The 27,943-nt window shown below is 37.6% G+C and overlaps 1 long non-coding RNA gene across 4 annotated transcripts in view; it reads right to left on the reverse strand.

The window, feature by feature from the left end:
- Positions 1 to 877: 877 nt before the first annotated feature.
- LOC122819483 overlaps positions 878 to 27,943 on the reverse strand; it is a 102,691-nt gene continuing 75,625 nt past the window's right edge. Inside the window, exons 4-7 of one of the 4 annotated variants that reach the window (XR_006368618.1) lie at positions 22,552 to 22,752; positions 13,713 to 13,781; positions 2,768 to 2,880; positions 878 to 2,689 (exon numbers count right to left, since the gene is read on the reverse strand). This is a non-coding gene — a long non-coding RNA (uncharacterized LOC122819483). Of the gene's footprint in view, positions 2,881 to 13,712; positions 13,782 to 22,551; positions 22,753 to 27,943 lie in introns of all 4 variants that reach the window. The other 3 variants (XR_006368621.1, XR_006368620.1, XR_006368619.1) reach the window with 3 other exon arrangements.

Here is a 27,943-nt window from a genome sequence, read left to right on the forward strand (position 1 = left end):
TGTTTTCTGGTTGCATTCATGAAGTAGAACATTGTAAGATGTGAGAATTTAAGCTCCTTTATTTGTGTGTGTGCGTGGGTCCGTTTGTTGTTGGTGTGTGTGCTCTGAGATCAGAGAGTCGAGACAGTTAAAGTTCCAGTCAGAGTCCAAAGGTGGGAGAAGATTTAGAGGCGCTGCTTTGGAAGCAGACAGCCTGGTGGAGATTAAAGAACTTAAGATAGACGGTCATTCAGAGAAGTTCAAAGAATGGAATAATAAAGCCCCTGCCGCTGCTGCACTTAGTCTGCACATAACATTTTTGCAATTATTTAGCTTATGCTTTTATTGTTTGCTCAACTTCTTTTTCAGTTGGATTATAAGATTTAAAGTTTAGAAAAACAAATCAGCCATGTAGTACCATATTTGCAATATTTTCTCTGCTTCTTAAAGGTGTAACTATGCACAATGTTGCTTTACCTTTTTAGGTTTGTCTTAATGTAAAAAAAAAAAGAAAAGAAAAGAAAAGATGCAGGAAAAATACACTAATCAATTTCAAATGCTTCATGTTAGAACTTATATTTAGTTTCAAAGGATAGTTCTGTCCCCTCTTATCTCGTTCACAACACAGCGACTGCATGCAAGCCCCAAGAGCTTTCTGAGAACAACCCTAGAGCCCTGGAGAGCACACTCCTGAGTGACTCCCTCCAAGCTCTTGACCCAGCAGTACAGCATGTAGATAGCTTTAATTAGGGAAACTGGAGCCCAGGAACAATGTTCATTTTTTAAAAGAACTTTTGATAAGACTTCTTCCAAGTGGCTTGTTTGGATGATCAAGTAATTTAATGGAAGAACAGTCGATAAGAAAAAAGTTCACAATGAGTTCAATAGGTCTTTTACCTTTCATTAGTTTCAGTACAGAATTAACACAAAACATCATTGAGCATCATCAGTTCATCTGAGTAAATTAAAACCTCAGCATTTTGTCAGAGTTTTAGAGCTTTAGGAGATTTTCTATACCCCTTGAACTTTTTTTGAGTCATGCTATAAGCAGAAATGCGAATGTATATTTGGGGGGATTTATGCAGAAGAGCAGGTGAACGTGTTTTCTTCCAAGATTGCCCTGTATTTAGCTCCATCAATGTTCACATCAACTCTGGTAACCTTCTCTATGCCTGCAAAAGAAAAACATCTCCAGAAGAGATGCTACCACCACCATGTTGCACATCAACCTGATTGGCTTTTTCAGGGTGACGTGCAATTTCATTTCATTCAGATTTACTTCCATATTTTAATTACGTCTCCCACATGGCCCGTAGCAAATTGTAAAAGGAATCTATGGTTTTTATTTCAAAAGTGGCTTCCTTTTTAGTATTCCTGCAAAAGCACCAAATTTGTAGAGTGAACTCTGATTAACAATTGTCCCACGAAAAGGTTCTCTCTGCTGAGCTGTGGATCTAGTGCCACCAGAATTACAATGGTCCTTGATGTTCATTGTGCTTTTTGTTAATTAATTGTCCTTAACAAACATCTGGAACCTTTGCAGAACAGCTGGATTTACACTCATGTTAAATTAGGTATGGTTGGACTCTTAATTCCGTGACTTCAGCAATAGGTTTGTACCACAGGATGTTATCTTGGGTTATCAGAGATAATTGGGCTGAAAATAAATGGGCATGCCACCTGACATTTTTATTTGTAAAAAATTAGAAACAATACATTGAATTCCTTTAAAAAATTTGTTTTACTGTGTGTTAGTCTGTCATTTGAAATGAAATTGTCGCAACAAATTTCAAGATTGACACGTCACAAAATGTAAAACCTTGTTGTCATATATAAAAACATATGACATCACAATGCCCAAAATAAAAAATTGTGCATCTTGAAAGGATTTCAAATTCAATACATTGCGCTTATTGTAATTACAAAGTAAAGTAAGCAGAGGAGAACACAGCTCCACTGGTATATTTATTACATAATATGTATTTATCACTTTAAAATCAATGTCAGTTTTGTTTGCATTCCTTTATAAAGAAAAAAACAGCAAGATGTATTGTGAAACTACTTAATATCCAGAATAAGTAGGTCTCGGTTAAAACAATTCTTCATATTCAAACTGAGGCCACTCTATTTACTTGACAAGAATGATGATTTGGGGGCAAACCAATCATGTGCTAAAACAGCCTGCCCTAACAGCAATTACTGATGCAGCAAAATGTAGCTAAAAGCCGTTTATTCATGTTTATTCCTCTTGATAGCCTTGACCTGTTCCTGCAATCTGGATTTATGTGTAAAAGCTGCTCCCTCCGACCTACAATTAACCTTATTGAAATCAGGACAATGCTGAGTCTTTTGCTTTTCTAGATGTCTCACAAGTGTGCAATGGTGTGTGCGCACGTATGGGCGCATGTATTTACTCCCACATCCTCTCCCTCCCCTCTTTTTTTTAGTTTCTCCATGTTACTTTTCAGCAATTGAAATCAAGGTAATGACTAGGCAAGGAAAAAAAATGTCCTTTCAATAGATAATTAGGGAGATTGGTTTACCAGGACCACTCAAAGCCTATTCAAATGCAGGGCTGAGGCCAGGCCTTGTCTGCCGAGTCCAAAAGGCTCCCAAGAGAGGCATTTGCCTTGGCTTCATTTCTCAGAGCAGGTGCCTGGCAGGTAGTCAATGGAGACGGCCAGTTGAAACATACATGAAGCCCATCCCCCTGTACAAGGGGTCAACATCACAGGTCAGGGGTCATGAGCAGAGGTCACAAGGTCAATGTTTAGCACAGAGGACTGACCGGATGACTGGAAGTGAATCCCGGACAGCCCAGGTATCAGTTCTGGAAGTGGATGTGTGAAGGAAATGAAGACACTTCTGCTGTTGGTTGACTGAGACTTCTTTCTTTGAAATCTGTCAAAATATGTCAGGAGACATAAAAAAAGAAATAAATCAAGCAGCCCATTTCTAATTGTACCTAAGGTAAAAAAAAATTGTTTGAACTTTTTGAATGTGACTTTTGCCATAGAGTAACTACTGCATATTTGAGAGTTAAACGCAGTTTTTAATAATTCACATGCACCGTTTTTGTGTGTTTCTTGCTCCTTTTTCACATTTTCACCAGTTAAAGGTCTACATAAAGCATAAAAATTCTTCAATGATCTTAAGGTATTGATCAGAAGCATATTTAATAGCCTAATATTTGTCTAAATTGACCAGTAAATGTTTCTTCATACAGCATTTGGTCTGTGAGAGATTAAAGTCAAACCGTTGAAGCTAAGATTCATACCAGGAGCTCAGTGATCTGAAACACACACCACAATATGTTTGGGAATGGAAAAACATGGTAACATTGAGGTTGTGGACAAGCCTTCTCGAGTACTCCAATGTCCACACTATTGAAAATGTGTGGGTTCGTCTAAAAAGGGAGTCAAGTGCCAGGAAACCAAGTTTAAATTAATCCTATGAATGCTGCCAAGATAAGTGGTCATATAGTTTGCCAGAATTATGGCAAAATCCTGCTGATGTAACAAGCAGGCTGCTGAGCTGCAACTCTCTTTTTCAGTCAATTATTTTTGTGTAAAGAAATGATCCTTAATGTAAAATTTTGAAGAAATGTGTTAGAAAAATCTGTAAAATCAGGCTTGATCAACCAGTTGATGTTTCTGAATTTAATTGTGTACAAAAAGTGGGATTCAAATGTTTCTTAAAAAGCAAACAATGTATGTTATCATATACAAATGATGCTTTCATACAACCATGATGAATGGCCACCCCAAAACTGTCATTCTGTGCTTTTTGGAGCAATTCAAAGATTGACTTGTTGATCCACTTATATCCATTCTCCTCCCAAATTTTAAGGCAAGGAACAGAATTAATGGTTCCATCAGTAAAGGTAAGTCATCCAGTTCTTCCATTGTATTTGAGTAGTGCTAAACTATTTTTTTCTGAAAAATGCAGTGTTGGTTTTATGCCATTTTGTCTGAGATCTATAATTTCCAAAAGCTTAATTTTTGTTCAAAAGTGTCAGGAATCAACTATATATTTTTATCTTTTCCAAATGTGAAATGGGCCTTTGTGACCTTTTTGTCATCAGTTGCTTTGGCCTTGAAATTCCCCCACTGCTCCATTTTGGTTGGTCTCTCTTTCTTATTGTTGAATCCGGAGTGCTGTCCTCAACTGGGGCAAGTGAGACTGGTAATGCTGGATTCTTCTGTGACATATTCAGTGAGTCATTTGTGAACTCTTGAAGTAATGTTTTTTGGGTGATCACTCCTGGGAAGGTTCACCACTGTTTCATGTTTTCATCATTAATGATTAATGTCTCTAGCCTTAATTTGCTGGAGTCTTAAAGGTTTAGAAGTGACTTTTCAACTTTTCCAGCCTGAAACATATCAATTACTTAGCTTCTGTATCTGTATTTACCCTGGTAATCATTGTCAAATGTCAAAATTTGTTTCATCATGTGAAATACTTGTGACAAAGCAGACAGAATATGTAAGGGAGCAAACACATTTTGAAAGTACTGTACAAATCAACATGTTTAGTCTTTCTATCCATGAGGACACTAGACAGGGATTTAAGGTCAAGGGTGATGTGCTCCAATTATTAATTGAATCTCAGTTTGGAACAATGATATGTCATTGCTACAATGCCACTTTTGGCGAAACCATAGCTACATATGTAAGTGGATAAACTCTCCACGTTCATATTTCTCCCAAACACCACCTTGAGCTCTTGAGCTCTACCCCAAGGGAAACACTATATAAATGTCAATGCACTGACTACTGAAACTGTCACAGCTGTCAAAGGGAAAGCACACGAAGTACAGAGGGGATTTTCTTTTTATCGCTCTAGCGGTGGTTCCTGGAAATGCTGCCAATGATTGAAGGCGCGATCCTGTTACACAGCTCTGTGCACAGCCTCCGTGGTACAGAAATGTTAATTCTGCAAGGATGAGAAAATAAGAGTGCAAAATCTCAGCTGAATAAAAAATGCATCCAAAAAAATAAAAAATTGAAGCGAAAATGGAGAGAAACTCCACAAACCCCAATTCTCACTCTATCTACAAACAGTTCTCTGCAAGCATCTGACGCTGGATGTGAGAAGGTGCGGCAACATATCCAATATGCTTGTCAATTTCTCTTTCTATAATCAAATAGAAAGCCTGTGAAGTAAATATCTATATTCTTACAGCCGGCTGTTTACAACAATGGGTGCGGCTATAATAAACAGTGTGCAGAAATGAAGAATTTCTTTTAGGGAATCGGTGTAGCCAGCATATGCTCGATATAGGAAACCCATAACATCAGCGGCTCCTTATTGCCGGCTGAGGTCAAAGGCTAGGGAAGGTCAAAGGTGTCATCCTCCTTTCTCATCATGAAGTGCATTAACATCTTCTTCTTGTCCCCTCTTATCCAGATGGCTGACCAGGCCACGGGACAGATGCCCCATTTTCGAAATATCCGAGGGATCCAAAAATGGACCATCGAGAATAAATATGGCTCCATTTTTAGGACATCATATTTCAAAGGAATATAAATACCAATAGGGGAGAACGTGCGGTGCATGAAGCCAGACTGTGTTAACCTCCCCTTCATTGATTGCTGGTACAGTTGAAGCAGCTTCTTACTATCTACTTTGTATTAAGACTGTTAAGGTTTTCTTAAATACCAGGTTTAGGAAAAATATTATTGTTTTGTTTTTAATTCTACCTCTTGAATTATTATTAATATTCCTTTATGTTTTTCAAATTTGGTTGCAGTACATCATTGAATTACAGCAATCTCAAAAAGTCTTTCTTCTGACCAGAGTACATTTTTTGACATGTTTGCTGTGTCCCATGCATGATTAGTTTGCTAATTTTCTTTCAAAACATCTTGCCACCTCCCCATTAAGGAGAAACCTGGGGAGTGCAAAACAAATATTTATGTGATCCGGTTGTAAGATTGTGATGGTGCTCTGCAGCTCCTTCAAGGATATCGTGGTCCTCTTGTCTGTTTTAGCATTAAATCTCTCCTTGCCTGGCCTTTTCATTTTAGTAAATGACCATTTCTTAGTAAGTCTGCAGTTTTGCCATGCTATTGCAAGAACCTCATCAGATATTCTGAGCTTTCTCCAGCTTTGACTCCATTCTCTCTAGTTGCTTTTGGATATAGAAGTATCAGAGTAAAGTGACTGATGCCAAAATAATACTAAAGCCCATGTATTTCTTTCCAACCAATTGGGATATTGAAGTTTGAGATTGTAATGTGGCAGAAAAAGTCAAAGGTTGATATATACCTCTAAAAAAACAATTTAATGCATATAGATTGAGGCCATTGCTTAAAGGAAATGTAAAACTCTTTTTTGCCATCATATACTAAGTAAATATTTCCAGTGAATTACAGATATGTTGTTTTTTCACAATATTTTTAAGGAAGTTAAGAAAATATGCAGGTGGTTGGAACAGGAGGAAGTGACCTCATGTCCCTGAGTAATTAGATCTCTCAAAGATGGCATTTCTCCATCTTTGCATAAATATATCAAATGATAGCCAAACCAGCTTGATTAATTGCGCTGGGAAGTTGTCCAACAGGTTGCTTTTAAATTGCCACAACAAATGTACCCATATGAGGTGATTTTTCCCAAAGTTATTTTGTCATCAAAAGTCATTCATCAATCCTTCACCATCTCCACTTGACCAATCAGCTCAGCTCATACTCAGATGACCCCACCTCCCTGCAGAGTCAGTCATTATTTTTACATCACCAAAAACCCTCCAGGCATGTTCAAAGTCAAACAAATGAATACTCTCCAAGCCAAACAGAGCGAGGCTTCCTGCCGGTACCTCGGGTCTGGCCCTGGCTGCAGCTCTTTGGACATACACGCAGCTTTAAGTGTGTAAAGAGAAGTGACTTGTACATGTTTTCTCATATGCACATCCAAACACACAGACAAACATATATGGCATGCTACCCTGCCCAGAGACCTCTGACTTGAACCTGCTGCTCTCACTCAGCAACACATAAATCACTGGGCTCTAAGCGGCACTGCTGGTCCTCATTGCCATGCTGAACTTGACTCCACGGGAATAAAAGTCTGTAACTAGATACCAAAAACTAATCCAGGCCAGAGACAATTGCTGGCATATGGAGGCCCTGAAGGTGCCGATACCCCCTCGGACAATTTGTTGCCTCTGTCATGAGACCTTTGACTTCTGGACCAACTTCTGCCCGATTCCACTCGTCAGAGACAAAAGCATCGGAAGAGTGAGTGAAGACATGAGGAATGATGACGACATAACCTGTCAAGTCAGCTTCACTCTTGGAGCGGCCATCTGTGCTTCTGAATATGTCTCCTGCACACACACTCGTGTTTAATTGAGACATCATGAGACTAAACACCAAGTAGTTATTTTTAATGACTGTTTCACTTATAATGTGTATTTAATTTAACATTAGCATGATTGTTAAAAATTTTCAAAAATTGCAGAAAAAATATTAGGTAAGAATCTAAGAATATCACTGAACGTCAAAGTTCTGATAATTAAGAATAATGCCAAAACATGTATAAGACAAAATAAAAGGTTCCATAATTTAAAAAAATTGTTTCACTGCTGCAAAAATGCCAAAAAACTTTGAGCGGATAGATACACAACCAAATAGTCTTTAGCTCATTTTTTAATCACCCTTGGGTGGCTGTAAATGTTTTTCTTAACTGGGATTTTTACATGACAAACCTGACTTCTTCCTGGTGACAGTGGCTATATATCTAAACTACTTTTTTAAATTTTATTTTACATGCCTGATGGTTGTAACACAGATTACTAATCATTGAATACCCCCTGTTGCAAAAGACCATTCTGACAGTCTTTGTTCACCATCTGTCTCTTAAAAAAAAAAGATATGCATTTTCGTAGATGAGTTGATCAGAACTTTATTAGATTTATAGCAAATCCTTTCTTTCTGATTAGGCCTTTTCTTTAACCTCTCTTGACATTCATTATGTTTATTTTCTTCATATTAAGTATGAGAAAAAAAGCTTACCTCTTAAACAAGGTACTTACAACTCACTCAACCACAATTTAATAAATGCAAAACCACATATTATAAACTGAAGGTGAAGACAAAAAAACATTTTGATATATTTTATAAATGCATCCTAGTCACTGAATGACTACTTTCACACATATTTGGAAATCTTTACTATTTTGATTTGAACTTTTTGAGATTTTGGCACATCTTGATTCCTCAACAGTAAAGAACATATAGTGATCCATTTAGGCACAAGTTTCATTCCCATGTGTAATAGGGTGAGTCTGGGTGGGGACAAAAAAAAGGAAAAGCAACAAATTTCTAACTACAATCAATAGTAAAACATAACATATCAGCCATGAGCGCCACACTCAAACTGTAACCAAACAACATAAGTTTGCCGCGGCCTCTGCAGTAGCCACAGGCCTGACACTGGCAAGAAATACAGGAATGCCTCAGTACTCTTCTCTCCTGATAGAGAGCAGTGACTGTTTAACTGTGATAACATCAGGCACCATCAGGGCCAGGACAGCTGCAGGGCTCCCAGATCCACTTTTATGACTTAAGTATCTGGGAGTGATATCTGCAGCCATCAGTTCAATGCAACCTCATCACATACTTACATTGATGCTGACACACTCTTCTTCATTTTACAGATGCACACATGAACTTAGACTCCAAAGAGACATGAAAAATGACTGAGGTTATTCATTTTTCTTGGCATAAATGGTGTGCACACTTGAACTCACGTTGGTGTGTCTGTACTGTTCGTGAATCAACTTCAATTTTTTATTTTTTTTTGCCTTCAAATGGCTAATTTAGATGACCTCTTAACACCTACTTAGTGTTTCTGTTTCAGTCTTCAATCTAACCCTTAATACGGCCTTACTTATACAAATAAGTACAATCACACAAATTACCTATAGTTACATAAATGTGTCAATATTATTGCTGAAAAATATGTAAATGTGAAATTTAATCATTGAAATTTGACATCACTACATGTTGAAAATAGTATCTATTTATTTATTGCAGCATTTTTTTCAAAAAAAAATTATGATTACTTTGCTGCAGTGTGCAATGAAAAAAATTCATCTGTCAAATTACCTGACTGGTTAACTTGCAAAGAGAATCAACTCTTGACCAATTAACATAACTAGACCATTGCTTTCCTTAACCAAAAATTTCATTGGAAGAAGCTGGTAAGAAAAATAAATTCACTATGCATTTTGCTAACGTAAAAAATACTAAAAAATACAATAAAATAAATTTATTGTATGACATTCTGTCTGCTCTACAATGGAAACCACAAAACAAAGCAAGCATTAAGAAAATTATGTTTTTCTTTCTTTCTTTTCAAACGTCCAAAGCTCCGGTCAGAAGTTAAGTAAGCAAAACAATGTCTCAAAAAATGACTTATCTTTCTGGGAGGAAGAAACAATGAAGAATAGAAAAAAGCCAAGATAAAGGTTTGTTTTAATGTGCCTTGGTGATGTAATGCAAAAGATTTGTAAGGCTGCTAATAGAAAATTAGCTTGAACGGTCCAATTCAACAGCCAAACATTTATGCTAGCGTCTTTGTGTTTGTGTGAAGATGAGTTTAAACTTTAAATGAGTTGATTCTCATGTTTGGCTCTGTATATTTCTGAGGTATTTTTGGCTTCAATACAGCGTGTTTGATGACATTTGAGACCAATAATTAAAACTTCTCAACGTTTGACATTGTCTAGCAAAATGTTTTTACGTCAGGCTACTTAGCTGCTACATCGATGAGCTACTCTATGCTGTAGTTGGAGAAATGTTCTTTGCTTCTGAGCATAATCGTTTTGCGGCTAAAACAAACATTATTTTACATCAACTTCCTCTTGTTCGGTGAGTTGGCAACAGTGGGGTGAATATTGTTAACTAGAAAGGTGCAGACCTGACCTGGTGGGTCGGTCAAACCTCTCACTGCACATCAGAAAAGGACAGAGACAGATTTTTTAACTTTTGCTGATGAAGATAAGATTAGGGGATAAGATGGGCTTCCCGTGTAAGTATCGGCCGATCACAATCCCCCAAAATTATGAAAATCAGCGCCGAGAAATCAACTGGTTGATAAATCAGTTGGCCAATAAATGTATCCTATATTATACATTCACAGTACAGACCGAAAGTTTGGACACACTTTCTAATTGAATTCAATGAGAAGGTGTGTCCAAACTTTTGGTCTGTACTGTATATAATGTAAACAGCACTGCCAGAGATGCAATAAGTTTATAGCAGGTGTGTGAATGATCGGACTGCTGATTGTTGCCAGTCCACATTGTTAGCAGAACTAGAAGGCCCCAAAACAATATTTCGGTTAGGGCCCCATGGAGGCTTGGGCCTTGTTTGCTATGTTTTCTACATGATTTGTAGCAAACTAGAAAAGTGATTTCTTATGGTGCATCCTTGCTCTCACCCACTGATAAAGTGATGCAACTAAGCACTAAGTCCCTTGTGAGCCTGGAAGAATAAAGCAGGAGTAGAGAATGGATGCTTGGAAAGAGAGATCAGTCTTCCATAAAGATGTTTTTAATGAGAATCATAGACTTATATTCCAGCATTAATAATAAAGTTGACTGATTGAGACGTCTCGATTGGTAAGCCCTCTAGAAAGTATGAAGTGGGTTTTACAGCTAAAACCTTGTGCTAAATCTATAAATCATTTATTGCAGCAGCCAATGCAAAACACTGAAAAAAAAACTCCTGTGTCTCAAATAAAACACTCTGAAGACTGAAGTACAACTTGTCCCATTAAAATGATGTATCCACTTTTAAAAAACTCTAAGAAACCAAACCGTCACTTCGATCACAGACCCCTAGCACTGCAGACGGTCTTCACTCCTCCTTGACCCAAGAAATTGCAGTCTGTGTGTTTTGATGGACAGCCGCACTTCCCTCTTCCCCATTGATGGTCAGTCACACAAACAAAAAGAGGGATGAAATGAGTTTCTCAGGGGAGTGAAGATAATAAAATCAGGGTGTCTGTGTGTCCTGAGAGGGGACAATGTTTGATGCTCTAACAGAATAAAGGTCTTTGGCGGCCAGAGCCGGCTGTCTTTTAGCTAAAGCAAGCAGATTTCTTTGAAGCCTGGCCACCTTCGCTGAAGAGCCATTACTCTCAGGCTTTTCTATACATTAGCCATGCCACAGCAGCACAAGTGCATTACAGGCTGCCGCCCCAACAGAGCCCAATTGTACTCCCTCTTGTTAAATATTACCCCAACAGAGCTTATGATTTTATTTTCATTTTTTTCCCTTCCCATTGCTCTTACCCTGCTCCCCTCCCCCGATCGGATTAGGATCGATTGCTGCGTGGTAGAGCCGGCCCAGACATGAGAACCAGAACAACGCTCCAGCATGATTGTGTTCCTCAGGCCCCGCCTTGGAGACTATTCAGGCGACTAAATAGAAAGATTTGCCCTTAGATGTCAAATTTCCTCCAAGACAAGGATGTCAATACCAATTAGATTGTCTGCAGTTGCTGTAGTTACGCCAGGCTGCAGCCACCCCCACCCCAACCTCTTTTCCTTTAAAGATACACTTGCTCTCTCTTAACATCTCACTCACATCTCTTTTTTGTAGGCAGAGTGGTGGTCTCGGCACCAAGCCTTTAGCCTCAAATCAGTTTTATGACTGGCGCTGTGCAGACATTAGGCTAACTCCATTAGCCTCTGAAGGAGATGGCCTGAGGGGAAACAGAGGGGCCAAGATGGGCCTGGCTTGGACTGCATGTGTGTATGCAAGCGCGCGCATGTATTTGGTGAAAGGGTGAAGGGGTAGCATTGTCTCACAGAGTCTTCTGGCATCTCTTTAAAGGTCACTGTCTGCTTGTCGGATGAGGCAAAAGCCCACTGGAGCAAGAACATAAACAAGAAAGAGAAGTGGACAGAAAATTGATTAATGAACAAATGTAATTAGGAGAAAGGGTGGACGGAGAGAGTGGGAGAGAGGACTCTGTCTCCACTTAGTACTGTGGCTCCTGCAGGCGCTCAAGTGATAACATGACAAACAGATGTTGCAGTGGCTGTTTGGGCATAGAACTGCACAGTGACACTCATTCAAGTACATCGACATAATCACAAAAACAATGTGCCTTTTACCTGAGTGTCTCTTTTATATCTTCTAAAATTAAGCATACATTAATTAGAAAAACAGATGTGACATGGAGTCTCCCACTTATGAACAAGAATGGATCAGACAGTGGCAAAAGAATCAATCCCTACCATCTTAACTACTTTTACATTTTTATATGAAACAAAATGCAAAGAGCTCAAGTTCTGTCATGTTGGAATCTGTTGCCATGGATTTGAAATTAAATCACAAACATTAACTAATTAGCACAGCTGTGAAGGGACTTGATTGGACTGCATTTTATTTATGGGGATTGGAGTAAAGGGATCCACATACATTTGATAACCGCTTTGCATCTTTCTTTAAGTGAAAAACTGAATATGTCTATTTTTATTTCAACTTCACAACATATGCAATTTTGTGTTGTCATATTGCATAAAACCCAGATTAAAAAAAACAGTCAAGTTTCTGGTTGCAACAGGAAAAATGACAAAAATGTTCCAGTTGAATGAAACACCGCAGCACATTAAAGGGAGCAAAACATAAAACCTGAAGCAAAAAATTCAGAAGTGCAGATGTTAATCAAGATGCCTGAATACACTGGTGTGTCATTTTACTGGCAAACTACAAGTACAAAAACTGCAGACCCTTTTTGCTTTGATCAAATGTTGTAATATGACACTTAACAGCATGTCCAATATCCAACTACGGATTTTTATTTGAAGTATGAAAATTAAGTATGAGATCATGCTCATAAAACCACAGAATATCTTGTGATAAACATTGTTTTACAGCACTGCACAGAAGCCCGCACACACATTTATGAGAAAAGTATTGTGATCTGGGGAGAGCTACATGATAAATGTTTAGGAGCAGTATGAAAATGTCTGAAAACTTTACAGCATTATCTTTATTATATTTTTTACATATTAATCACAGTGTCAGCTTTTTTTTCTTGTATGTGAAGATGTGTAGAATAAAATATCAAAGAAACAAAGCTAGAAATTTGTTCACAAGCATTTATGTGCAGCTTGAAACTTAAACCAATGCCATCTATTCGTTATATAGATTAATTGTTTCATTTGTGCTGTACTTTTAGCTGCAATCATTGCTAATTCTTAAAGCTTGCTTATTTGCTTACTGAGGTTGTGGTGTTGCGACAAAGATGTCAAGAATCCCCTATGTTGTTTTAAAGTCTTTGCTGTAGCATGAAACTACTGTCATTATTTTTAAGGCACCAAGTGATGAATGACGTTATCTTCAGAAAAACGCCATGCTTTAATCATCTGAAATCTCTACTCCTAAAACAAGAGAATTTACCAAAAAATTGTTACAACAACTTGCATTTGTTTATTAGACTGTATATTCATTTTTATTTATGATTAAAACATTATGTAACATCAACAGCAAAATGACAACTAAACATACGTATATAAAGTCTGGCCATTTAAGTAATCTAAATACTTAACTATCCATCCATCCATTATCTACACACAAGTCAGTAGACATGTTGTGTTTGTCTATCTCCAGTGACGACCCTGGACAGATTCCCAGTCAAGCACTGAAGACACTCAAAAACAGCCATTTACATGACACACTTGATGCTAACAGTGAGTCAGATAGGCCACTTACCCTGGCAGTCATTTCTGGATGGAGCAGGAAGCAGGAGCACCCTGAGAGAACCTACACATGCGCAGGAGACTGTGCAAAAAAATACATACAGAAAGATAAAAGAATCAAGAACGTTTTTGATTCAGCTTAACTGTGAATTTATTTAAATAAATAAAATTTTATTATTTATTAATAAAACACCACCCCAAAATATATCTACCTCACACTTTACACTGAAAGACCATAATTCACTGAACCCTTAAAAAAAAAAAAAATCCAGACTTCTATGTAGGTTTTGCTACCAAACGTAAGTAGTGAATGTTTTACAATTGTCAAGCTTCACATTTAAAAGCTAGTATATTTCATTATAATTCAAAAGAATTGAATAGCTAATTTTGACAAGATAGCTTTTAGCAATTACAAATCACTAAATAAAATTTACATTCTTCTCATTTTGTTGAAAATCTGAGAGTATTTAATACCTGTACTTTATTCTTCTATGAAACCAATAAAGAAATGTTTAACGTAAAAGGAACGATTGAAATACTTAATATACAAAGTAACAGTGATGATGTTTTGTTTTTTGTTTTTTATCAAATATAATGCAGTGTTTTCCACGTAAATTCATTCTTTCACTTTCATATCAAAGGCACTCACAAACTAATGTAAGCCATCCCCATGATTGCAACACTTCTTTTTTCTCTTTCCTGTTTCTTTTCTTAGGGCACAGAGCTCTGCAGAGTCAATTGAGCAACAAGAAATGGAAACAGGACTTGCATTTTGAAGTTGGCTTAACCTTGCAGTGACACCTATTGCAGATGGTTGGAAATGGTTGAGAAGAATAGTTTCCGCATGGTGGAATCCACAATTAGGTAGCACATCTGCACCAGTACCCACCCCTCCACCCCTTAATCCCCTGAATCTGGTGTTCTTTGAGCTCAGTGTTGGTTGACAGCCAAGGCAAACAGTTTCTACTACAAAACTGTTTTCAGCCAGGCAATTAGACGAACTTCAGATCTGAATGTTTTCAGTAAAATATAAGAGGAAAGGGGATAGATTGCTGGAGTGCAATGAGTGAAGTCAGAAACAGGAGGAGTGGCTCAAAGTGAAAAAAGTATAGGTAGAATAAACAGGAGCACTTACAGGAGGGGAGGAGGAGACATAGTGACAGCCATGAGACAGAAATCTACAACCAGATCATCAGTTAGCCACTCCAATCACAATGGATCAAGCCATTAAATGTACATTTTTTTTCCCCAAACAACCTCATGGCTGACAGGCCCTACACATCATGAGCTTATATTGATGTTCAATGGAGCACTTTGCACTCACAACGTCTAAGATGTTCAGTGTCTGTCAGTTAATTCAGCACATTTAATCTAAACTTAACTTGTATGTCATTTAAAGAACAGTTGCTTCAGAAACAAAGCACTAATGCCTCATCTGAAGTCACCGTGTCTCTCATTTCTCCTGCATTTACTGGTGCTGAATAAGCACCTAATGTGACCATTAAATGTATTGCTGATGGAGAGACAACAGCAGAGAAACATCAATATTAAAGTGAACCTGAGTTCTCTTTAATATTGACCATCTGTGTGATTTAACTGGATATTTCTGAGTGACATCAGCAGTGGGTTAGACACAGTGTATGTGAGGTGAAATCTAGATCTGATGAGGTTGTCTGCAAGATGGCTTTTACATGCATGCATGTGGGAATGGATTTTTTTCTCTCTCTTTCAATAATGAACATCTTCATTTAAAAACTGCATTTAATCCAAATAAAACAAGTTTACATTCATTTAGAAACAACAATACTAATGTTTTACTTCAGGAAGAGTTCAGAAATCAATATTTGGTGGAATAACCATGAGGTTTTCAATGGGGTTCAATGTAGAGGTCTCTTAATTTTTTCAAAAGCCCCCTTCTCTATACATATATAGAGAGAGTCAGTTAATGTTGAAGTTGGCAACATTAACTCAAAGGTCATTAGACGTCTGTGATCCTAGTGGCAATTGCAAAGTAAGAGGTTTCACACCAGTCCCAAAATCAAAGTCTGACATGGCCGCTGTGCACATAATATTTCTTGATCGAACAGTAAAAATGTCTTAATTTGATCTATCTGATGAGTTAAATCAATACCAAATAAACACAAAGTATTTGATAACTGAAAAGAGGGGAAATGATGGACAGTTTTCAAAATGTTTTACAAATGAAAATGTGAAAAGCTCAGCAAGATTTGAGGTTCCGTCCCACCTAATGTGATACTTCTAAAATAAAATCCAGAAATTGTTTAGTGCTAAGGTTTGTGGTCTTTGCTGTAGCGTACACTGCTAATAGTAGTTAGCCTTATCACTGACCACATCAGCTAGCAAATCCCACTGGGTAGAATGCTTGACCATGAATGTAAACTGGGTCTAAGGTCTGGGTCTTTCCCAGTTAAAAGTTCTAACTTGGATTATAAATGTACCAGGATAAAAGGAACTACCAGGAACTGCACTGATGTCCTCTTAAATTCACCCAGGGGAGTTTTATGTTTATTTTCCATTGTATTTCTTCTTGGAAAGTTTCTTGTTAAGTAGAGATCAGTATGAAAAACAACTGATTTGAATGTTGGTGCCTTTTAGCGCTTCATCACAATGAATTTGTTTGTACTTACTTTCCAAATAGTCATGCCTCTCTGTCCTCTAATTATGGGCAAAAAGGTGGCCAACAAACACTCACCTTCCAAAGTCTGTGGAAAGTTTGAAAATTTAAGAGAAATGTTTATTTTTTTGCACAGGATTAATGCCTTCAGCTTCTGTTGTAGAAAAAAAAATACATGAAACAAATAGGACCTGTGGACAAGGCAAGCTCCAGAAAAATCCTACTTTCAGCACCTCTGAAATTAGACCTAAATTCCCCCCAGAGGGGCTATTAGATGACAAATCCTCGCCATTGACCAGAATCTGCCCTCTGCAAGCTCATGAATGACGTCTAAGTTCTTTGATGTCCTTCGCCACAACATCAGCTTCACTTCCTTTACTATGAAGAGGGTAAAATGTGAGTTAGGTTACTCCTTTTCTTTTGGACACCCGAAAAGTTCAGGGGAAGGAGAAAGGAGACCCACGACATTCCAGATAAACCAGATGTTCGCATCCCATGCTAACATAGGGAGGCATTCTCTAGCCGTGGGCCTGCATTAATGAAGGTGGAGATCCATCTGGGGGTGCTGATAGGAAGTGGGATGCAGTTTGATAGGCTATACGCACACAGTCTCCAGGTTACATATGTTAGCAATAACTTCTCGTCGCTGCCATTTTGTTCAGCCAAGCACTGGAAGCTGAGCTGAGGACCTTTTCGCTGCCATGGGAAAAACAAAGAACTGGATGCAAGTAAGAGTTCCACTTAAACTCTGCAGAGTCTAAAAAAAATGTGTGAATTAAATTTACAAACGGAAGAATTCAATCTCAGTTGGGAAGAGGGGAAGTGAATATATGAACCTTTTTTTTTAGTACTTAGAATTTCTGAAGAAATAAATGAATAGAATCTACACTGGACAAATACATCATGTTTTTTTAGCATTTAAAGCTCAAAATTGTGTGAAACAATAGTGCCAACACTGTCAGTTTTGTTTTGCTTACACGCAATGATATTTAACAATTTTTCATTTGCTTAAAAATAAAAAGTATTCTGCATAAATGTTAAATTATGATGCTTAACATTAATCAGTAATTTTATATTTTAAGTTAATTTGCAAAAAAAAATCTATTTAACCAAAATTTTTTTTTATTTCTTACCATCTCGGTTTCTCAGTTTACATCATGACAAAATGTTATCATTTGTAATTCCATCCATATTTTTAACATCCATGCAAAGAAATTGTGAAAAGCCACATGAAATAAGTTCATCTTTCATTGCAAACGTTTCACTTATTACTGTTCTCTGAACTTGTGCTAATGTACGTGACTGATTTATGAAGTTCAACGGAAGATCAGAAATCACTAAATAAAAACTTGTTTCAGCTTAAAAAAATATCAAAATTTGAAAGAAAAGAGGTTTAAGGGATATTTCTTCTATTGGTCTAGAATTGAACTAATTGTGGCATGGATGGGTTTCCATCTTGTTTCATTAGAGGAATGTTTTTTCCAACTGAATAAATAGACAGAAATTAAATGTTTTTTGAGTGAAATTATTTTGTTTGGACAAGGGATTTGTTGGGGCCACTAAATGTTTTAGGATGGCCCCTTCTCCCAGTGCAGGTGATAAATAGCATCACTGTTGGACAATGTAACTCATCACATGCATGAATCTGTTGTTGAACTGGAGAGCTCCTTCCGTGACAGAATGCTGCATCCTATGTCCACATCGGAGCGTCGTCACAGATCCTTCCTCCCAGTTGCTGCTTGACTTTATAGCCATCACTACTCCAAACAAACACAGATTCAATAAATGTTCATATCTGTTGTTATTTTCCCATTTGCAAACAAAATTTCTGTTGTCATTTTCACATCCTTTTTTTGTTGTTGTTGTTGAATGTTTTTTTTTCAATTACTGTAAATTGTTTGTTTTTTTTGCATAAATACGACATGTACATTTTGGACATTTTTGCTTTTTCCTATCCAGTTGCACATTTTTTAAATCAGAGTGTGCTTTTTTTAATAACTGCACAGTATTTTCTTGTACTGTAAATTTAGTCCTTTATGTTATCATTACTTCTATTTTAGTGTTTTTATTTTGTGTAATTTTACATGCTTCTTCTTGCCTTCGGCTTTTCTGCGGGTACACTGAATTTCGTCTCTGAGGAGGACAATAAAGATCATTTCTACCCTACTCTATTCTGAAATGAGGCATGTGGTGTTTAATGCAGAATAACCATAATAAACGCAACTCATCAGAAGCAAATTGCACAGTAATTTTCAAAAATTTCAATGCCAATATTTATATTTTATATCACTGTGCACTTCTCTGGTAACAAAGCACTAGTATACATGCACCAGTCCACCTGTCAAGCTAAACTGCTTCCTTTGTCACATCATAGAATTACCAAGAGAGGGATTACTGTGCTGCTATGTTGTTGCAGTAGTTGAATAATGGCTCTGTAAGACTCTGAAGTTTTATTTTATATTAGCATATAGAAATAAACTTTGGGGAAATTAAGATTAAGTGTGAAGAAGATACAGTACTTTTATTCCAATGTGGCTCACATCTGTTATGGCAGAACAACTCCTGGGCATTGAGCAGAATATATTGTATGTCAAAGATTGTTTTTCTTAGCTGAAATACAGTAGGATTGTATTTCAAAAAGAAAGCCGGAAGAGCCGTAAAGTGGGTGAAGGAGGATACAGAGGATCAGGGGTGAATGAAAATGTAAGGATTGCATGGAATGCTCCCGTGTGAACTGTAAATGAACCCCCAAAACTCCAAATCCCCCCAGCTGCTAAACTCTGCTCCTTCACACTGACACGACCACAAAACATTTGCAGCCCTTAGAGCAGGAATGTCACATTAAGATCTTTACAAGCTCTGAAAATGAATATTTCTCTCCCACAGGTAGTGCTGGAAAAATGCAGCGTGTCTTGCAGAATGTTTTACCCCTTCAACTAAATTAAATGCAGTTCATAGGGATTTTCTTTGAAAAAACAACAGAGTAGATACACATTTTGAAGTGAAAGATGAACACATACAACAAAAAATAAAACTTGAAAATGGTGATGTGCCTTTTTACTCAAACCTCTTTAACTGGGTATTCCTAAATAAAATAAATAAAATTGCCTTCAGAAGTTAACTAATAAGTAAAAAAAACAAAAGAAAAAAAATACAGTCTGTCCGTTACCTTCTTATGCAACTCCGCCTGAAAAGAAAATTCTCACTTACAGCACAATTTGGGTTTCTCCCCATAACTCGGATTGTCTCTGGTCAATTTTTGGCCTGGTCAATTAGCAAACAGAAGGTGAAATTGAGGACAATGATGTCGACTTTCTAATCTGCTTTAGAATTGTAGTTTTAGCAATGGCAGCAGAGGAAGTGAACAGAGCCATTCAGTCCATTTTGGTCACCCTTCCAAATGTTGAAATAACATTAACAGTCGTCTAGTCCGGATTGGCCCTTCCCTCTTCGCAGTGGAGGAAGGTTGCTTACAGCGCAGGCAATTTCCAGGGAGCTACTTAGCATTGAACTGATGCATCACTTATGTCACAGGCAAACGTTAGCAACTGTGTAAAATTTAAAACCTCAACATAGACCACGCCTCCAGAAGCAATCATTTCTCAATGGCCAAGAGTCCATTGTATGGAGACCCTCTGTAGGGAGCAAAGCATAGAGAAAGGGGATGGCTTTTACCGGGCTGACTTGAGACATCCCTAAAATCATAGGGTGGTCAAGACATTCAAGGTAATTCTGGAGGAGCTGAAGCATCGCTCAGGTAAAAAAATAAATAAATAAATAAAAATCTGTTGGCAGGAAAATTATTAGCTGTGTCGTTATGAAGAAAGGCACTGTTAAAAGAAAATGATTGAAAACACTCACTAACAGTCTCCCATGAGCTATGTAAGTGACACGGTAAAGAAGAAGGTGCTCTGGAAAGATTCACTTAAAATTGAATGTTTTGGCCTTTAACCAAAACACAGTGTGTGACAGAAAACTAACACTGCACATTACCCTGAATAGAACACCCCCACAGTGAAACATGTGGGGCTGTTTTTCTTTAGTACAGGCAGGGAAGCTCACCAGATTTGAGGGGAAGTTTGATGAAACCGGACAGAGCAATCCTGAGCGAGAGTCAGAGAGGCTGTAAAGGATTTATGACTGGAATAGACGCTCACCTACCAACCAGACGAACCTGAACATACGTCCATAGCTATAATGTAGTGGATCAATGCATAGTCATGTGTTTGAATGACCCATTAAAAGTCTCAATCTAAGCCGAAACGAGAATCTGAGACAAGATTTGAAAAAAATCATGTTCACAGACATTGAATTTGACCTAACAGGATATTTTTTAAACATGTAGAGGTAAAAAATTTATTCTCAACATTTGCAAAGCTGGTCGAGACATACCGAAAAGGTTCGCAATTTTCTTCAATGAAAATTGGTTGTAGAAAGTATTGACTCATGGGGGTTAAGTACAAATGCAAGCCACACTTTTCAGATTTAAAATGTAAAAAAAAAAATGTTAAAACAGTCTTATTTTCCTATCCACTATTTTTTCTTAACTCAATGTATACAAAATAGTATACGTACTGACTATCTTTTATGAATCTTTTCTCATTCTCGTGGGCCGAAGTACGGACAGTCATTGTGCTGTAAGATGATGAATCATTTTTGTTTTTAATTCAAATGAGAAGACGAAAAAATAGACACTGATGAAGCATCTGTCATCTGTGAGTTTAGCACCTCATTGCTGCACAGTCACTGTTGGTTTTCTGATCTCTCATCATTTGTCATCAGTGACAGGTTACATTTGTCTGGCACTGACTGGAGGTAATGATAACCAATTGAGTGGTAAGAATGGGATTTAAGGAGCCTAAGAAGCTTTAATGTCTTGTTTGTTTTCCTATGCTCTCTCTTAGAGGTACTCTCAGCCACGCTGGTGAGAGTGTTGTGATTGGTGTGTTTTGCATGTGTAGGTACACTCCCTCTCCTACCTCAAGCAGGCCTTTTCTCTCTGCTTCTGTCCAAGTCCTTCATTCACTCACTTTTCCCTGTCCTCCCTTTTCTTCCCCTTCTTATTTCCCCTCTTCATGTCTGCATGTTTCCTCCTCCTTTCTTTAGTCTCTCTCCACCCACCGGCGCTGTATGCATTCCTGCCAGGAGGGGCGGAGGTGTCTGTGATCCGTATGAGGACCAGACCTTCTCCTCATGCTCACGCTCAGCCCTCACCCCCTACCCTGGGAAAATGGCCACAGCCTCCTCCCTCGCAGGGCACCAGCTCAGCTTTGAGAGAGCTGCCAGGCATGGCAGCAGAGATTTAGCATGATTTGTTTGTCTGCTGCTGCGTATTTGCACCAGCACCCACCCCCCCAACCCCGCTCTCTACTCCTTTGCTCCCAAGCTGGTTAGCTGGTGCAGATCTGGAACCAGGCTGCTGGAGGCCAGGGGAGCCGGCCGGGGTTAAGGGGGTGTTAAAGAGGGTGAGGTATGGAAGGCAGCAGTTAAAAAAAATGTGGAGAGCAAGAAAACACACACGTACACCCACACACATGCAAGACAATCTCCCTAATCATTCAGTTTGCATTCACAAAGACTTCAGAGTTTTTTCATTACTCCCCACCACTCCCCCACCCTTCTTGTGTTTTGTAATTGGCTCGCTTCCTGGTGCAGTGGCAGACAGCAGCCACGACAGCGGCTGTCCCGCCGGCCCATTGATCTTTCATCAGCCCATAGAGTTAAAGCTGAAGGCATGAGGGGGAAAGCTGGAGAGGCAGCCCCTCGTTTTATGGCAGCCCGCTGGTGCCTGCCGAGGATTGTTCCCCGCTTCCTCAAATTGTTTTTCATTTAATCCGGGTGCAGTGCCGTGCTGCTCGGAGGAGAATGAGGTGGAGTGACGCAGATATTTAGGGGCGCACATAACAGCCACAGTCTGGGTAGGTGAATAAAATAGCGTGTTTTCCACTTGTTACATTGTTCTAGGTGTAAACGTGGGTTTGTGTGACATCTCTGTATTGTTCCCTGTCCCAATGCACAGACTGGTTCTCATACAGGCCTACAATTGGGAAAGTGATGCTGAAAGCAGAGAATTAATCAAACAAAATTCTGTGTAGCTGTAAAAATTACTTACCTTGGAGTTCACCGTAAAAATGTATAAATATTAAACACAGGTGAATGTACAATCAACGTACATTTAAAACCCCAATTTTGCTTTTATGGAAGGAATTTTAATTACCTTGCTTAATTTGCATGAATCCCGACTGGGTGGTCAAGTTGTAGATGGTAAAGAAAATCAGTGTACAGGTGTTGTCCACTGAATCCCTCTGCAATATCCTCACGATGCGAGCTTTAGCTGTCGTGTCATGTGGGCCCTGCCTTGGTCATCTAACCGATATGTGATACTGGGATCCTTCTTTGACATCTGCTCCACTGGGATCTTGTTGGAGAGAGGCAGAGAAACAGATTTCACATCAGCAGATCCATTTTCACAGGACTTTGAATATTTCATGTAGAGGAGTCTTGTAGCAGGCATGCAGATATGATAAATAACAACAACCCCATCCAGCTACAGACACTGTACAACGGGTTATGTTTTCTTTATTGAGTAAGAAACATTTAAGTCATTAAAAAAATCAAGTAGAATTATTCAATACATCACACGTTTACAGCCAAAACTCACACGACTGCGCATTTTATGTGACTTTACAATATCATTAAAAAATTTGTGTGAAACGTGCATGCACAGTCAGGTTAGAGAGTAGTTGTGACTGCTTTCTGTTTCAAGTTTCAGCAAGCACGTGTTCATTGTAAGGCAGCAATAACGACTCAATACCGTTCCTAAATGTGGACACAGGAGATAACATTCTGGTGCAGTGCATGGTACAGATATGAGGGAAATGCCTCTGTTTATATGTGAACTAATTTGTTCATTCGGGTTATTAAAGTATCAAATTTCTATATCCATTTCCAGAACATCATCCCAGATCATAAAAGTTTCTGACACAAACATATCTAAAAACAACACTTAAACATGAGAGACCCTGTTAAAACAGACAGTAAATCAATCCTGGACATCAGTGATAACGACGCAAAAAGATCTCTCTCTCTCTCTCTCTTACTGCAAAACCCCACACCTGACCCCTAAACTTTCACCCACAGAAACGCTGCCGTTTCACCAACTGTCTTTGAATACTTTTCCTCTGGAAAGACGTTGCTGAAACCGGAGCCATCCCAGGCCGCTGTATGTGTTTATTAAGTACGCTCTCGGACTGGCTTACTCCCAAGATGGCTGTAACTGAGAGATTTGTTCATGTAGGCATTAGGTCTGGCTATCAGTGGTGAATTATTTATTGAAAAAAATCTTCCAGTCCTTGGCGGCTGAGAGAGTCTGTAGACTGCTCACTGACTCCTTTTTATGTGTAGGACAGGTATTTTGATTTTGATCCACCGTATACTGAGTATCAAAAGAAATGCAAGAAAAACATTTATATTTTTCTAAAATAAAGAAAAATAGTGAAATACTAACAGTGGATATAGAAAGACATCTGGCAATATATATTATGCATTACCTGTTTGTGGGATATTTTGTTAAAATAGCACAAAGACCGCAATGTGTCTGTATTTGATATTGACAAATATAAAAAAAAAATCCTCCTAAGCAAGCAGCATATCTGATGAGTGAATATTAAATTAATCATTTCATTTGTCTTTTTTTTTTTTGCAATAGCAGATTAGGCAAACAATGAAGTGGAACTGATGGCCTTGCAGTATCAGAGACAGATTAGTTCAGAGGAGGGGAATTATGGCATATTCAGATATTCTCCCTGTTATACATTTAACTTTAATGAAATAAAGTCATGACAGGCTGTAACTACATTAAGTAATATATTGGACAAGAGGCAGAGGAAAATAGAAGAAATCAAGGGGAATTAAGCAAACAAAAAACTCATCTTAAAATATAAAGAAAATGACAATTATTGTATGTAATAAAAGTGACAATAGCATTAGTGTGAAAATGTAGCAATTCGTACAATAAAATGCGTGATATGCAATGACGAAGCAAAATTCAGGCAAAAAACACAACCACGCAATTTTACTCTCCATCTGATGCTAATATGTGGTTGAAAAGAAAACAAAACACTAAAAGATGTCTTTGGATCTATAAATGTGGTAAAAATGTCTTTAGAAACTGATGTAGGGTTGCCCAGATGTTGCTATTTATAGTCATCTTTAAATTTAAGTCAAACTTTAAAAGAGGTATAAAAGTGTTTAAGATTTTTCTACCTATGGAAAAACAGTTTAAAACATAAAAATAGCAAAAATATCCAGCACGGATATGTTGTTTGGTGCAAATACGCCAAACAAGTGGTGTTTTTGCATGTATTTGAGTTTGTATGTTTGGTAATAGGGTATTGCATTTACACTTAGAAAATATGAAAGATGTACTTTTATTATGTTTTGTTGGTCGAATGTCATCTGAATTACAAAGAAAAAAAATCATTATCATTATTAAAAAAACACTAGCAACAAATTGAGGATTTTTTTAAGCAAATAGTCAACTTTAAAGTTTGCTTAAAGTGCCTATATACCAAAACTATGCTGATTTGATAAGGTAATGCATGGTGCTGTAGCCCATAAAAAATTTTGTCAGGTATTATTTGTCGACATTGTCATGTACTGAGGTGTGCAGAGAGGTTGAGTCTTTTTTTTTTTACCTATAGGGCCCAAAGTGTGTGGCAAACACTTTAAAAAGGATTCTTTGAAGAACAAAAACACAAAATCATAATACTATAACTACAAAGATTGATAAATGAGACAATTCTGGAAGCTTGTCCTTTCTACTTTTAAATTCATGCATGAATATTTTAGCATAAAAATAGAATTTTCAGGCTTGGAAATTAGGGCAGCTAATTTATAAGGGTGGACATTGCCTTCTCACCCGGGGCTAAAAGTTACACTTTTGTGGGCTTAATAAACACAATAACCTTTCAGCCTGAAATAGATTTAAAAACTATCCATGAATGTTTGATGGACATGCTCTGCTTATGGGACCAGTAGAAATAAAACGAGAAGACTGTCTGCTTAGACAACATTATTGGAGCCGCAAGCACTATTTTTGTCCAAGATAATGTCAAATATGAACGAAATGGAGACACGAGTCTCACCCACATGGACAGGAAATTCAGTTATCATCCACATCTCCTTTTCCAAATTTAAATCATAAATGATTTGTTCAAACTCGAATAAATCACATTTGGTAATTTTCTTTGCCTCCATTATTGCGTTAGGGTTTTTTAAATGTTTATGGTCGTCAGTGATAGAGAAATAGAGACCACTGGAGAGGCCTGGCTATCGTCATTCAATGGCCAAGCCATTTTGGAAATCACCGCTTTCTGTCTGCCCTTGCCGTTTCTCCTACTCTCTCTCTCTCTCTCTCTCTCTCTGCATTTCTTCATGGGCTTCATTGAATGGAAGACTTCCTTTTATAATTTCCAGGTTTTTTTATATGCTGCCAATTCCACGGCATCTCATCTCAGTAGAAGAACGGCTGAGTGGCTCAACGATTGAATGAGACGTTAGTTAAATGAGGAAGAAGTAAAATTTTTCCTGGATGCCAAGATTTATGACATAAAACTATTAACCCTTATTTATCATGTAACAACAACAGACACTGTTTACTTTGGATAGCTGCTGCAAAATGATTCCATTGATTGCTTTAAAGGACTGATAAAAATGTGTTATCTCTCCCGCCTAAGTTTAGACGACCCTAAGTTATACTCAACTGAACATTTTCCACAGATTTTGGAAAATACATAACAACCGATGAAGGATATAATTTGAGAGCAGGTCTTCTGCTGGCTAACCTCATTTGAAATCAACTGTTCTCCAAGATGTAATTCGCGTTAACATGTCATTTGGGGTTTTGTAAACTTCAGATGTAATTTGAAGATATTACTCCCTGACTTGTGACCTACAGCTGATTTGAAATGTGTCTTAGCCACCAAGCTCCCATCTGCCATTTTATTTCTTGTCTCTTTAAAAAGAAATATTTGAAACATCTGATAGCCACAAAACTCCAAATAGTCATTTTATATCTTGTCACATGAAAAAGAAGTACAATTATAACATGCTTTTTTTTTTATCACTGAGTCAGATATTTTACCGACAAAAAGTAAGAAAAAAAACAAAAATGAAAGAGTCTGGAAACAAATTAAATACATCCAAAACAAATGACTAAAACGGAAGTTAATTCTAAATCAGTTGAGCATGAGATTGCTGATAGCATTTAAATTGCAGCAAACCAGAGGAAAATGTCTGTGCTGCCTGTGTCACATTGAGAAAGACTATTTCCACCAGAAAGGCATGAAATCCACTTGCAGGACTGCCAAGACATCATTCCCACTGCTGTGGTCAGCAAAGTGACCCGTAAAGGAAAGCCACTGTGCAAAATTTGCACAGTTGCAAATTTTGTGTAAAGGAAAGAGAGAAAGAAAATTAGGGATTAAAGATTTGTGTGCTTAGGGTTGAAAGGTTGAGGCTGACTTCCAATTTAATGTTGATGTCTGCAGAATTATCTAAATATTGTATGTGGCGATAAACATTTAGTATTTAAATTGGGAGACTTTCTACTCCTCTCACCAAAACTTAACTAAAACTCCAACTCACATCTCTGTTTCTTTAAAGCATCTAAATATATGAACATTATGGTTTACCAAAAAAAAAAGATAAAATTATTTAATTATATAGTGCATTGATTGACCATGGATCTGAGTCTGTGTTGCTTGATTAACATGGGTCACTTCACATAAAAAACATCTGTGATCATTTTTGACTCCAATAATCCTGGAGGATTATTTTTTTTGTTCTTTTTATAGAATTTTGTTGTAACTTCCAGAGCTCAGAGGTTTTGGTTCAATCCTAGGAACTGGAGCTAGAAATGATGTTACACCCCAGTAGAGAATGTCAATTTTGGAAAACATAGTTGGATTGGTGATTGCTACAATCCTTACTATTTTAAAACTATTCCATAAAATGTGATTTGATCCATTATATGCTTTCAAAAAATGAAGCACAAGTTTGCAAAATATCTAAATATTTTTTCAAAATATTCAAAATTCAAAACAAATGACTAACAAAAAACAAAATATTGCCACATTTTGTGTGCTACTGGGTTATTGAGAAGCAACGTTATCAGCAAAACAAACAACTAGTTTATAGCTGCAGCTCTCACTGCACTCTGTATCTGCAAAGGCAAGGTTGGATCCTGAACTTGGGGCTGATCAGAGAGCTTTGGCTTTCCTGGGCAGACTTCAGGTGCATTTCTGTTGTGGGATCAATTGAGAATGTACATATTTTAACTTTGAATCTGTAGGATTTCTTTAATTTGATGTTGTACTACTGGATATGTACTGTTCCCAATGAGTTTGTTTTGCAAAATGCCTTCAGACACTGATTGCTGTGAATTGGTGCAACATAAGTCAATTGAAATGAACTAGTTTGAATTATCTCCAACTTTGAAACTTTTACTTTTCAGCACAAACACCACCAATGCAGCCTGAACAGAAGATATAAATTATTGAAAAGGATGTTTCTTGTTTGAGTTAGACTGATACTGGTTTGACTTCTGT

Source organism: Gambusia affinis, linkage group LG17 (assembly GCF_019740435.1).
Source record: "Gambusia affinis linkage group LG17, SWU_Gaff_1.0, whole genome shotgun sequence".
In the NCBI taxonomy this organism is placed as follows: Eukaryota; Metazoa; Chordata; class Actinopteri; order Cyprinodontiformes; family Poeciliidae; genus Gambusia; species Gambusia affinis.